We start from the raw sequence: 12,439 nt of genomic DNA, 5'->3' as shown, positions 1-12,439 counted from the left end.
ACGGAAGATCTTTCCTTTTTCACCATAGCCCTCTATGGGCTTCAAAATATCTCTTTGCCAATTCCACAAGAACAGCCTTAGCGAAAGGCTTCTTGAAGGGAAAGATGTAACTCTGTGAGATGAATGAACAGAACACAGAGCAGCTTCTCAAAAAGCTTCTTTCCAGTTTTGAACGGAGGATATTTCCTTTTTCACCATAGCCCTCTGAGGGCTTCCAAATATCACTTTTCCAATTCCACAAGAACAGACTTACGAAAGGCTTCTTGAAGGGAAAGATGTAACTCTGTGAGATGAATTAACACAACACAGAGCAGTTTCTCAGAAAGCTTCTTTCCAGTTTTGAACGGAAAATATTTCCTTTTTCACCGTAGCTCTCTATGGGCTTCCAAATATTCCTTTGCCAATTCCACAAGAACAGCCTTAGCGAAAGGCTTCTTGAAGGGAAAGATGTAACTCTGTGAGATGAATTAACAGAACACAGAGCAGTTTCTCAGAAAGCTTCTTTCCAGTTTTGAACGGAAGATAATTCCTTTTTCACCATAGCCCTCTATGGGCTTCCAAATATCACTTTGCCAATTCCACAAGAACAGCCTTAGCGAAAGGCTCCTTGAAGGGAAAGATGTAACTCTGTGAGATGAATGAACAGAACACAGAGCAGTTTCTCAAAAAGCTTCTTTCCAGTTTTGAACGGAAGATATTTCCTTTTTCACCATAGCCCTCTATGGGCTTCCAAATATCCCTTTGCCAATTCCACAAGAACAGCCTTAGGGAAAGGCTTCTTGAAGGGAAAGATGTAACTCTGTGAGATGAATTAACAGAACACAGAGCAGTTTCTCAGAAAGCTTCTTTCCAGTTTTGAACGGAAGATATTTCCTTTTTCACCACAGCCCTCTACGGGCCTCCAAATATCCCTTTGCCAATTCCACAAGAACAGCCTTAGCGAAAGGCTTCTTGAAGGGAAAGATGTAACTCTCTGAGATGAATTAAGAGAACACAGAGCAGTTTCTCAGAAAGCTTCTTTCCAGTTTTGAACGGAAGATATTTCCTTTTTCACCATAGCCCTCTATGGGCTTCCAAATATCCCTTTGCCAATTCCACAAGAACAGCCTTAGCGAAAGGCTTCTTGAAGGGAAAGATGTAACTCTGTGAGATGAATTAACAGAACACAGAGCAGTTTCTCAGAAAGCTTCTTTCCAGTTTTGATCGGAAGATATTTCCTTTTTCACCATAGCCCTCTATGGGCTTCCAAATATCCCTTTGCCAATTCCACAAGAACAGCCTTAGCGAAAGGCTTCTTGAAGGGAAAGATGTAACTCTGTGAGATGAATTAACACAACACAGAGCAGTTTCTCAGAAAGCTTCTTTCCAGTTTTGAACGGAAGATATTTCCTTTTTCACCATAGCCCTCTATGGGCTTCCAAATATGCCTTTGCCAATTCCACAACAACAGCCTTAGCGAAAGGCTACTTGAAGGGAAAGATGTAACTCTGTGAGATGAATGAACAGAACACAGAGTAGTTTCTCAAAAAGCTTCTTTCCAGTTTTGAACGGAAGATATTTCCTTTTTCACCATAGCCCTCTAAGGGCTTCCAAATATCCCTTTGCCAATTCCACAAGAACAGCCTTAGCGAAAGGCTTCTTGAAGGGAAAGATGTAACTCTGTGAGATGAATTAACAGAACACAGAGCAGTTTCTCAGAAAGCTTCTTTCCAGTTTTGAACGGAAGATATTTCCTTTTTCACCATAGGCCTCTATGGGCTTCCAAATATCCCTTTGCGAATTCCACAAGAACAGCCTTAGCGAAAGACTTCTTGAAGGGAAAGATGTAACTCTGTGAGACGAATTAACAGAACACAGAGCAGTTTCTCAGAAAGCTTCTTTCCAGTTTTGAACGGAAGATATTTCCTTTTTCACCATAGCCCTCTATGGGCTTCCAAATATCCCTTTGCCAATTCCACAAGAACAGCCTTAGCGAAAGGCTTCTTGAAGGGAAAAATGTAACTCTGTGAGATGAATTAACAGAACACAGAGCAGTTCTCAGAAATATTCTTTCCAGTTTTGAACGGAAGATATTTCCTTTTTCACCGTAGCCCTCTAGGGTCTTCCAAATATCGTTTTGCCAATTCCACAAGAACAGCCTTAGCGAAAGGCTTCCTGAAGGGAAAGATGTAACTCTGTGAGATGAATTAACAGAACACAGAGCAGTTTCTCAGAAAGCTTCTTTCCAGTTTTGAACGGAAGATATTTCCTTTTTCACCATAGCCCTCTAGGGGCTTCCAAATATCCCTTTGCCAATTCCACAAGAACAGCCTTAGCGAAATGCTTCTTGAAGGGAAAGATGTAACTCTGTGAGATGAATTAGCAGAACACAGAGCAGTTTCTCAAAAAGCTTCTTTCCAGTTTTGAACGGAAGATATTTCCTTTTTCACCATAGGCTTCTATGGGATTCCAAATATCCCTTTGCCAATTCCACAAGAACAGCCTTAGCGAAAGGCTTCTTGAAGGGAAAGATGTAACTCTGTGAGATGAATTAACAGAACACAGAGCAGTTTCTCAGAAAGCTTCTTTCCAGTTTTGAACGGAGGATATTTCCTTTTTCACCATAGCCATCTAAGGGATTCCAAATATCCCTTTGCCAATTCCACAAGAACAGCCTTAGCGAAAGGCTTCTTGAAGGGAAAGATGTAACTCTGTGAGATGAATTAACAGAACACAGAGCAGTTTCTCAGAAAGCTTCTTTCCAGTTTTGATAGGAAGATATTTCCTTTTTCACCATAGGCCTCTATGGGCTTCCAAATATCCCTTTGCCAATTCCACAAGATCCGACTTAGCGAAAGGCTTCTTGAAGGGAAAGATGTAACTCTCTGAGATGAATTAACAGAACACAGAGCAGTTTCTCAGAAAGCTTCTTTCCAGTTTTGAACGGAAGATATTTCCTTTTTCACCATAGCCCTCTATGGGCTTCCAAATATGCCTTTGCCAATTCCACAACAACAGCCTTAGCGAAAGGCTACTTGAAGGGAAAGATGTAACTCTGTGAGATGAATGAACAGAACACAGAGCAGTTTCTCAAAAAGCTTCTTTCCAGTTTTGAACGGAAGATATTTCCTTTTTCACCATAGCCCTCTAAGGGCTTCCAAATATCCCTTTGCCAATTCCACAAGAACAGCCTTAGCGAAAGGCTTCTTGAAGGGAAAGATGTAACTCTGTCAGATGAATTAACAGAACACAGAACAGTTTCTCAGAAAGCTTCTTTCCAGTTTTGAACGGAAGATATTTCCTTTTTCACCATAGCCCTCTATGGGCTTCCAAATATCCCTTTGCCAATTCCACAAGAACAGCCTTAGCGAAAGGCTTCTTGAAGATAAAAATGTAACTCTGTGAGATGAATTAACACAACACAGAGCAGTTCTCAGAAATATTCTTTCCAGTTTTGAACGGAAGATATTTCCTTTTTCACCGTAGCCCTCTAGGGTCTTCCAAATATCGTTTTGCCAATTCCACAAGAACAGCCTTAGCGAAAGGCTTCTTGAAGGGAAAGATGTAACTCTGTGAGATGAATTAACAGAACACAGAGCAGTTTCTCAGAAAGCTTCTTTCCAGTTTTGAACGGAAGATATTTCCTTTTTCACCATAGCCCTCTATGGGCTTCCAAATATCCCTTTGCCAATTCCACAAGAACAGCCTTAGCGAAATGCTTCTTGAAGGGAAAGATGTAAATCTGTGAGATGAATTAACAGAACACAGAGCAGTTTCTCAAAAAGCTTCTTTCCAGTTTTGAACGGAAGATATTTCCTTTTTCACCATAGGCTTCTATGGGATTCCAAATATCCCTTTGCCAATTCCACAAGAACAGCCTTAGCGAAAGGCTTCTTGAAGGGAAAGATGTAACTCTGTGAGATGAATTAACAGAACACAGAGCAGTTTCTCAGAAAGCTTCTTTCCAGTTTTGAACGGAGGATATTTCCTTTTTCACCATAGCCATCTAAGGGATTCCAAATATCCCTTTGCCAATTCCAAAAGAACAGCCTTAGCGAAAGGCTTCTTGAAGGGAAAGATGTAACTCTGTGAGATGAATTAACAGAACACAGAGCAGTTTTTCAGAAAGCTTCTTTCCAGTTTTGATAGGAAGATATTTCCTTTTTCACCATAGGCCTCTATGGGCTTCCAAATATCCCTTTGCCAATTCCACAAGATCCGACTTAGCGAAAGGCTTCTTGAAGGGAAAGATGTAACTCTGTGAGATGAATTAACAGAATACAGAGCAGTTTTTCAGAAAGCTTCTTTCCAGTTTTCAACGGAAGATCTTTCCTTTTTCACCATAGCCCTCTATGGGCTTCAAAATATCTCTTTGCCAATTCCACAAGAACAGCCTTAGCGAAAGGCTTCTTGAAGGGAAAGATGTAACTCTGTGAGATGAATGAACAGAACACAGAGCAGCTTCTCAAAAAGCTTCTTTCCAGTTTTGAACGGAGGATATTTCCTTTTTCACCATAGCCCTCTGAGGGCTTCCAAATATCACTTTTCCAATTCCACAAGAACAGACTTACGAAAGGCTTCTTGAAGGGAAAGATGTAACTCTGTGAGATGAACTAACAGAACACAGAGCAGTTTCTCAGAAAGCTTCTTTCCAGTTTTGAACGGAAGATATTTCCTTTTTCACCGTAGCCCTCTATGGGCTTCCAAATATCCCTTCGCCAATTCCACAAGAACAGCCTTAGCGAAAGGCTTCTTGAAGGGAAAGATGTAACTCTGTGAGATGAATTAACAGAACACAGAGCAGTTTCTCAGAAAGCTTCTTTCCACTTTTGAACGGAAGATATTTCCTTTTTCACCATAGCCCTCTATGGGCTTCCAAATATCCCTTTGCCAATTCCACAAGAACAGCCTTAGCGAAAGATTTCTTGAAGGGAAAGATGTAACTCTGTGAGATGAATGAACAGAACACAGAGCAGTTTCTCAAAAAGCTTCTTTCCAGTTTTGAACGGAAGATATTTCCTTTTTCACCATAGACCTCTATGGGCTTCCAAATATGCCTTTGCCAATTCCACAAGAACAGCCTTAGCGAAAGGCTTCTAGAAGGGAAAGATGTCACTCTGTGAGATGAATTAACAGAACACAGAGCAGTTTCTCAGAAAGCTTCTTTCCAGTTTTGAACGGAAGATATTTCCTTTTTCACCCTAGCCCTCTAAGGGCTTCCAAATATAACTTTGCCAATTCCACAAGAACAGCCTTAGCGAAAGGCTTCTTGAAGGGAAAGATGTAACTCTGTGAGATGAATTAACAGAACACAGAGCACTTTCTCAGAAAACATCTTTCCAGTTTTGAACGGAAGATATTTCCTTTTTCACCATAGGCCTCTATGGGCTTCCAAATATCCCTTTGCCAATTCCACAAGAACAGCTTAGCGAAAGGCTTGCTGATGGGACAGATGTAACTCTGTGAGATGAATGAACAGAACACAGAGCAGTTTCTCAGAAAGCTTCTTTCCAGTTTTGAACGGAAGATATTTCCTTTTTCACCGTAGCCCTCTATGGGCTTCCAAATATCACTTTGCCAATTCCACAAGAACAGCCTTAGCGAAAGGCTTCTTGAAGGGAACGATGTAACTCTGTGAGATGAATTAACAGAACACAGAGCAGTTTCTCAGAAAGCTTCTTTCCAGTTTTGAACGGAAGATATTTCCTTTTTCACCATAGCCCTCTATGGGCTTCCAAATTTCCCTTTGCCAATTTCACAAGAACCGCCTTAGCGAAAGGCTTCTTGAAGGGAAAGATGTAACTCGGTGAGATGAATTAACAGAACACAGAGCAGTTTCTCCGAAAGCTTCTTTCCAGTTTGGAACAGAAGATATTTCCTTTTTCACCGTAGCCCTCTATGGGCTTCCAAATATCGTTTTGCCAATTCCACAAGAACAGCCTTAGCGAAAGGCTTCTTGAAGGGAAAGATGTAACTCTGTGAGATGAATTAACAGAACACAGAGCAGTTTCTCAGAAAGCTTCTTTCCAGTTTTGAACGGAAGTTATTTCCTTTTTCACCATAGCCCTCTATGGGCTTCCAAATATCCCTTTGCCAATTCCACAAGAACAGCCTTAGCGAAAGGCTTCTTGAAGGGAAAGATGTAACTCTGTGAGATGAATTAACAGAACACAGAGCAGTTTCTCAGAAAGCTTCTTTCCAGTTTTGAACGGAAGATATTTCCTTTTTCACCATAGCAATCTACGGTCTTCCAAATATCCCTTTGCCAATTCCACAAGAACAGCCTTAGCGAAAGGCTTCTTGAAGGGAAAGATGTAACTCTGTGAGATGAATTAACAGAACACAGAGCAGTTCCTCAGAAAGCTTCTTTCCAGTTTTGAACGGAAGATATTTCCTTTTTCACCATAGCCCTCTATGGGCTTCCAAATATCCCTTTGCCAATTCCACAAGAACAGCCTTAGCGAAAGGCTTCTTGAAGGGAAAGATGTAACTCTGTGAGATGAATTAACACAACACAGAGCAGTTTCTCAGAAAGCTTCTTTCCAGTTTTGAACGGAAGATATTTCCTTTTTCACCATAGCCCTCTATGGGCTTCCAAATATGCCTTTGCCAATTCCACAACAACAGCCTTAGCGAAAGGCTACTTGAAGGGAAAGATGTAACTCTGTGAGATGAATGAACAGAACACAGAGTAGTTTCTCAAAAAGCTTCTTTCCAGTTTTGAACGGAAGATATTTCCTTTTTCACCATAGCCCTCTAAGGGCTTCCAAATATCCCTTTGCCAATTCCACAAGAACAGCCTTAGCGAAAGGCTTCTTGAAGGGAAAGATGTAACTCTGTGAGATGAATTAACAGAACACAGAGCAGTTTCTCAGAAAGCTTCTTTCCAGTTTTGAACGGAAGACATTTTCTTTTTCACCATAGGCCTCTATGGGCTTCCAAATATCCCTTTGCGAATTCCACAAGAACAGCCTTAGCGAAAGGCTTCTTGAAGGGAAAGATGTAACTCTGTGAGACGAATTAACAGAACACAGAGCAGTTTCTCAGAAAGCTTCTTTCCAGTTTTGAACGGAAGATATTTCCTTTTTCACCATAGCCCTCTATGGGCTTCCAAATATCCCTTTGCCAATTCCACAAGAACAGCCTTAGCGAAAGGCTTCTTGAAGGGAAAAATGTAACTCTGTGAGATGAATTAACAGAACACAGAGCAGTTCTCAGAAATATTCTTTCCAGTTTTGAACGGAAGATATTTCCTTTTTCACCGTAGCCCTCTAGGGTCTTCCAAATATCGTTTTGCCAATTCCACAAGAACAGCCTTAGCGAAAGGCTTCTTGAAGGGAAAGATGTAACTCTGTGAGATGAATTAACAGAACACAGAGCAGTTTCTCAGAAAGCTTCTTTCCAGTTTTGAACGGAAGATATTTCCTTTTTCACCATAGCCCTCTATGGGCTTCCAAATATCCCTTTGCCAATTCCACAAGAACAGCCTTAGCGAAATGCTTCTTGAAGGGAAAGATGTAACTCTGTGAGATGAATTAGCAGAACACAGAGTAGTTTCTCAAAAAGCTTCATTCCAGTTTTGAACGGAAGATATTTCCTTTTTCACCATAGGCTTCTATGGGATTCCAAATATCCCTTTGCCAATTCCACAAGAACAGCCTTAGCGAAAGGCTTCTTGAAGGGAAAGATGTAACTCTGTGAGATGAATTAACAGAACACAGAGCAGTTTCTCAGAAAGCTTCTTTCCAGTTTTGAACGGAGGATATTTCCTTTTTCACCATAGCCATCTAAGGGATTCCAAATATCCCTTTGCCAATTCCACAAGAACAGCCTTAGCGAAAGGCTTCTTGAAGGGAAAGATGTAACTCTGTGAGATGAATTAACGGAACACAGAGCAGTTTTTCAGAAAGCTTCTTTCCAGTTTTGAACGGAAGATATTTCCTTTTTCACCTTAGGCCTCTATGGGCTTCCAAATATCCCTTTGCCAATTCCACAAGATCCGACTTAGCGAAAGGCTTCTTGAAGGGAAAGATGTAACTCTGTGAGATGAATTAACAGAATACAGAGCAGTTTTTCAGAAAGCTTCTTTCCAGTTTTCAACGGAAGATCTTTCCTTTTTCACCATAGCCCTCTATGGGCTTCAAAATATCTCTTTGCCAATTCCACAAGAACAGCCTTAGCGAAAGGCTTCTTGAAGGGAAAGATGTAACACTGTGAGATGAATTAACAGAACACAGAGCAGTTTCTCAGAAAGCTTCTTTCCACTTTTGAACGGAAGATATTTCCTTTTTCACCATAGCCCTCTATGGGCTTCCAAATATGCCTTTGCCAATTCCACAACAACAGCCTTAGCGAAAGGCTACTTGAAGGGAAAGATGTAACTCTGTGAGATGAATGAACAGAACACAGAGTAGTTTCTCAAAAAGCTTCTTTCCAGTTTTGAACGGAAGATATTTCCTTTTTCACCATAGCCCTCTAAGGGCTTCCAAATATCCCTTTGCCAATTCCACAAGAACAGCCTTAGCGAAAGGCTTCTTGAAGGGAAAGATGTAACTCTGTGAGATGAATTAACAGAACACAGAGCAGTTTCTCAGAAAGCTTCTTTCCAGTTTTGCACGGAAGATATTTCCTTTTTCACCATAGGCCTCTATGGGCTTCCAAATATCCCTTTGCGAATTCCACAAGAACAGCCTTAGCGAAAGGCTTCTTGAAGGGAAAGATGTAACTCTGTGAGACGAATTAACAGAACACAGAGCAGTTTCTCAGAAAGCTTCTTTCCAGTTTTGAACGGAAGATATTTCCTTTTTCACCATAGCCCTCTATGGGCTTCAAAATATCCCTTGCCAATTCCACAAGAACAGCCTTAGCGAAATGCTTCTTGAAGGGAAAGATGTAACTCTGTGAGATGAATTAACAGAACACAGAGCAGTTTCTCAAAAAGCTTCTTTCCAGTTTTGAACGGAAGATATTTACTTTTTCACCATAGGCTTCTATGGGATTCCAAATATCCCTTTGCCAATTACACAAGAACAGCCTTAGCGAAAGGCTTCTTGAAGGGAAAGATGTAACTCTGTGAGATGAATTAACAGAACACAGAGCAGTTTCTCAGAAAGCTTCTTTCCAGTTTTGAACGGAGGATATTTCCTTTTTCACCATAGCCATCTAAGGGATTCCAAATATCCCTTTGCCAATTCCACATGAACAGCCTTAGCGAAAGGCTTCTTGAAGGGAAAGATGTAACTCTGTGAGATGAATTAACAGAACACAGAGCAGTTTTTCAGAAAGCTTCTTTCCAGTTTTGATAGGAAGATATTTCCTTTTTCACCATAGGCCTCTATGGGCTTCCAAATATCCCTTTGCCAATTCCACAAGATCCGACTTAGCGAAAGGCTTCTTGAAGGGAAAGATGTAACTCTGTGAGATGAATTAACAGAATACAGAGCAGTTTTTCAGAAAGCTTCTTTCCAGTTTTCAACGGAAGATCTTTCCTTTTTCACCATAGCCCTCTATGGGCTTCAAAATATCTCTTTGCCAATTCCACAAGAACAGCCTTAGCGAAAGGCTTCTTGAAGGGAAAGATGTAACTCTGTGAGATGAATGAACAGAACACAGAGCAGCTTCTCAAAAAGCTTCTTTCCAGTTTTGAACGGAGGATATTTCCTTTTTCACCATAGCCCTCTGAGGGCTTCCAAATATCACTTTTCCAATTCCACAAGAACAGACTTACGAAAGGCTTCTTGAAGGGAAAGATGTAACTCTGTGAGATGAATTAACACAACACAGAGCAGTTTCTCAGAAAGCTTCTTTCCGGTTTTGAACGGAAAATATTTCCTTTTTCACCGTAGCTCTCTATGGGCTTCCAAATATTCCTTTGCCAATTCCACAAGAACAGCCTTAGCGAAAGGCTTCTTGAAGGGAAAGATGTAACTCTGTGAGATGAATTAACAGAACACAGAGCAGTTTCTCAGAAAGCTTCTTTCCAGTTTTGAACGGAAGATAATTCCTTTTTCACCATAGCCCTCTATGGGCTTCCAAATATCACTTTGCCAATTTCACAAGAACAGCCTTAGCGAAAGGCTCCTTGAAGGGAAAGATGTAACTCTGTGAGATGAATGAACAGAACACAGAGCAGTTTCTCAAAAAGCTTCTTTCCAGTTTTGAACGGAAGATATTTCCTTTTTCACCAAAGCCCTCTATGGGCTTCCAAATATCCCTTTGCCAATTCCACAAGAACAGCCTTAGGGAAAGGCTTCTTGAAGGGAAAGATGTAACTCTGTGAGATGAATTAACAGAACACAGAGCAGTTTCTCAGAAAGCTTCTTTCCAGTTTTGAACGGAAGATATTTCCTTTTTCACCACAGCCCTCTACGGGCCTCCAAATATCCCTTTGCCAATTCCACAAGAACAGCCTTAGCGAAAGGCTTCTTGAAGGGAAAGATGTAACTCTCTGAGATGAATTAAGAGAACACAGAGCAGTTTCTCAGAAAGCTTCTTTCCAGTTTTGAACGGAAGATATTTCCTTTTTCACCATAGCCCTCTATGGGCTTCCAAATATCCCTTTGCCAATTCCACAAGAACAGCCTTAGCGAAAGGCTTCTTGAAGGGAAAGATGTAACTCTGTGAGATGAATTAACAGAACACAGAGCAGTTTCTCAGAAAGCTTCTTTCCAGTTTTGATCGGAAGATATTTCCTTTTTCACCATAGCCCTCTATGGGCTTCCAAATATCCCTTTGCCAATTCCACAAGAACAGCCTTAGCGAAAGGCTTCTTGAAGGGAAAGATGTAACTCTGTGAGATGAATTAACACAACACAGAGCAGTTTCTCAGAAAGCTTCTTTCCACTTTTGAACGGAAGATATTTCCTTTTTCACCATAGCCCTCTATGGGCTTCCAAATATGCCTTTGCCAATTCCACAACAACAGCCTTAGCGAAAGGCTACTTGAAGGGAAAGATGTAACTCTGTGAGATGAATGAACAGAACACAGAGTAGTTTCTCAAAAAGCTTCTTTCCAGTTTTGAACGGAAGATATTTCCTTTTTCACCATAGCCCTCTAAGGGCTTCCAAATATCCCTTTGCCAATTCCACAAGAACAGCCTTAGCGAAAGGCTTCTTGAAGGGAAAGATGTAACTCTGTGAGATGAATTAACAGAACACAGAGCAGTTTCTCAGAAAGCTTCTTTCCAGTTTTGAACGGAAGATATTTCCTTTTTCACCATAGGCCTCTATGGGCTTCCAAATATCCCTTTGCGAATTCCACAAGAACAGCCTTAGCGAAAGGCTTCTTGAAGGGAAAGATGTAACTCTGTGAGACGAATTAACAGAACACAGAGCAGTTTCTCAGAAAGCTTCTTTCCAGTTTTGAACGGAAGATATTTCCTTTTTCACCATAGCCCTCTATGGGCTTCCAAATATCCCTTTGCCAATTCCACAAGAACAGCCTTAGCGAAAGGCTTCTTGAAGGGAAAAATGTAACTCTGTGAGATGAATTAACAGAACACAGAGCAGTTCTCAGAAATATTCTTTCCAGTTTTGAACGGAAGATATTTCCTTTTTCACCGTAGCCCTCTAGGGTCTTCCAAATATCGTTTTGCCAATTCCACAAGAACAGCCTTAGCGAAAGGCTTCCTGAAGGGAAAGATGTAACTCTGTGAGATGAATTAACAGAACACAGAGCAGTTTCTCAGAAAGCTTCTTTCCAGTTTTGAACGGAAGATATTTCCTTTTTCACCATAGCCCTCTAGGGGCTTCCAAATATCCCTTTGCCAATTCCACAAGAACAGCCTTAGCGAAATGCTTCTTGAAGGGAAAGATGTAACTCTGTGAGATGAATTAGCAGAACACAGAGCAGTTTCTCAAAAAGCTTCTTTCCAGTTTTGAACGGAAGATATTTCCTTTTTCACCATAGGCTTCTATGGGATTCCAAATATCCCTTTGCCAATTCCACAAGAACAGCCTTAGCGAAAGGCTTCTTGAAGGGAAAGATGTAACTCTGTGAGATGAATTAACAGAACACAGAGCAGTTTCTCAGAAAGCTTCTTTCCAGTTTTGAACGGAGGATATTTCCTTTTTCACCATAGCCATCTAAGGGATTCCAAATATCCCTTTGCCATTTCCACAAGAACAGCCTTAGCGAAAGGCTTCTTGAAGGGAAAGATGTAACTCTGTGAGATGAATTAACAGAACACAGAGCAGTTTCTCAGAAAGCTTCTTTCCAGTTTTGATAGGAAGATATTTCCTTTTTCACCATAGGCCTCTATGGGCTTCCAAATATCCCTTTGCCAATTCCACAAGATCCGACTTAGCGAAAGGCTTCTTGAAGGGAAAGATGTAACTCTCTGAGATGAATTAACAGAACACAGAGCAGTTTCTCAGAAAGCTTCTTTCCAGTTTTGAACGGAAGATATTTCCTTTTTCACCATAGCCCTCTATGGGCTTCCAAATATGCCTTTGCCAATTC

The sequence above is a fragment of the Chlorocebus sabaeus genome, chromosome 5 (genome assembly GCF_047675955.1).
Source record: "Chlorocebus sabaeus isolate Y175 chromosome 5, mChlSab1.0.hap1, whole genome shotgun sequence".
Lineage (NCBI taxonomy): Eukaryota > Metazoa > Chordata > Mammalia > Primates > Cercopithecidae > Chlorocebus > Chlorocebus sabaeus.
The sequence above is the reverse complement of the archived record's forward strand: the minus strand, read 5'-3'. Positions refer to the sequence as shown.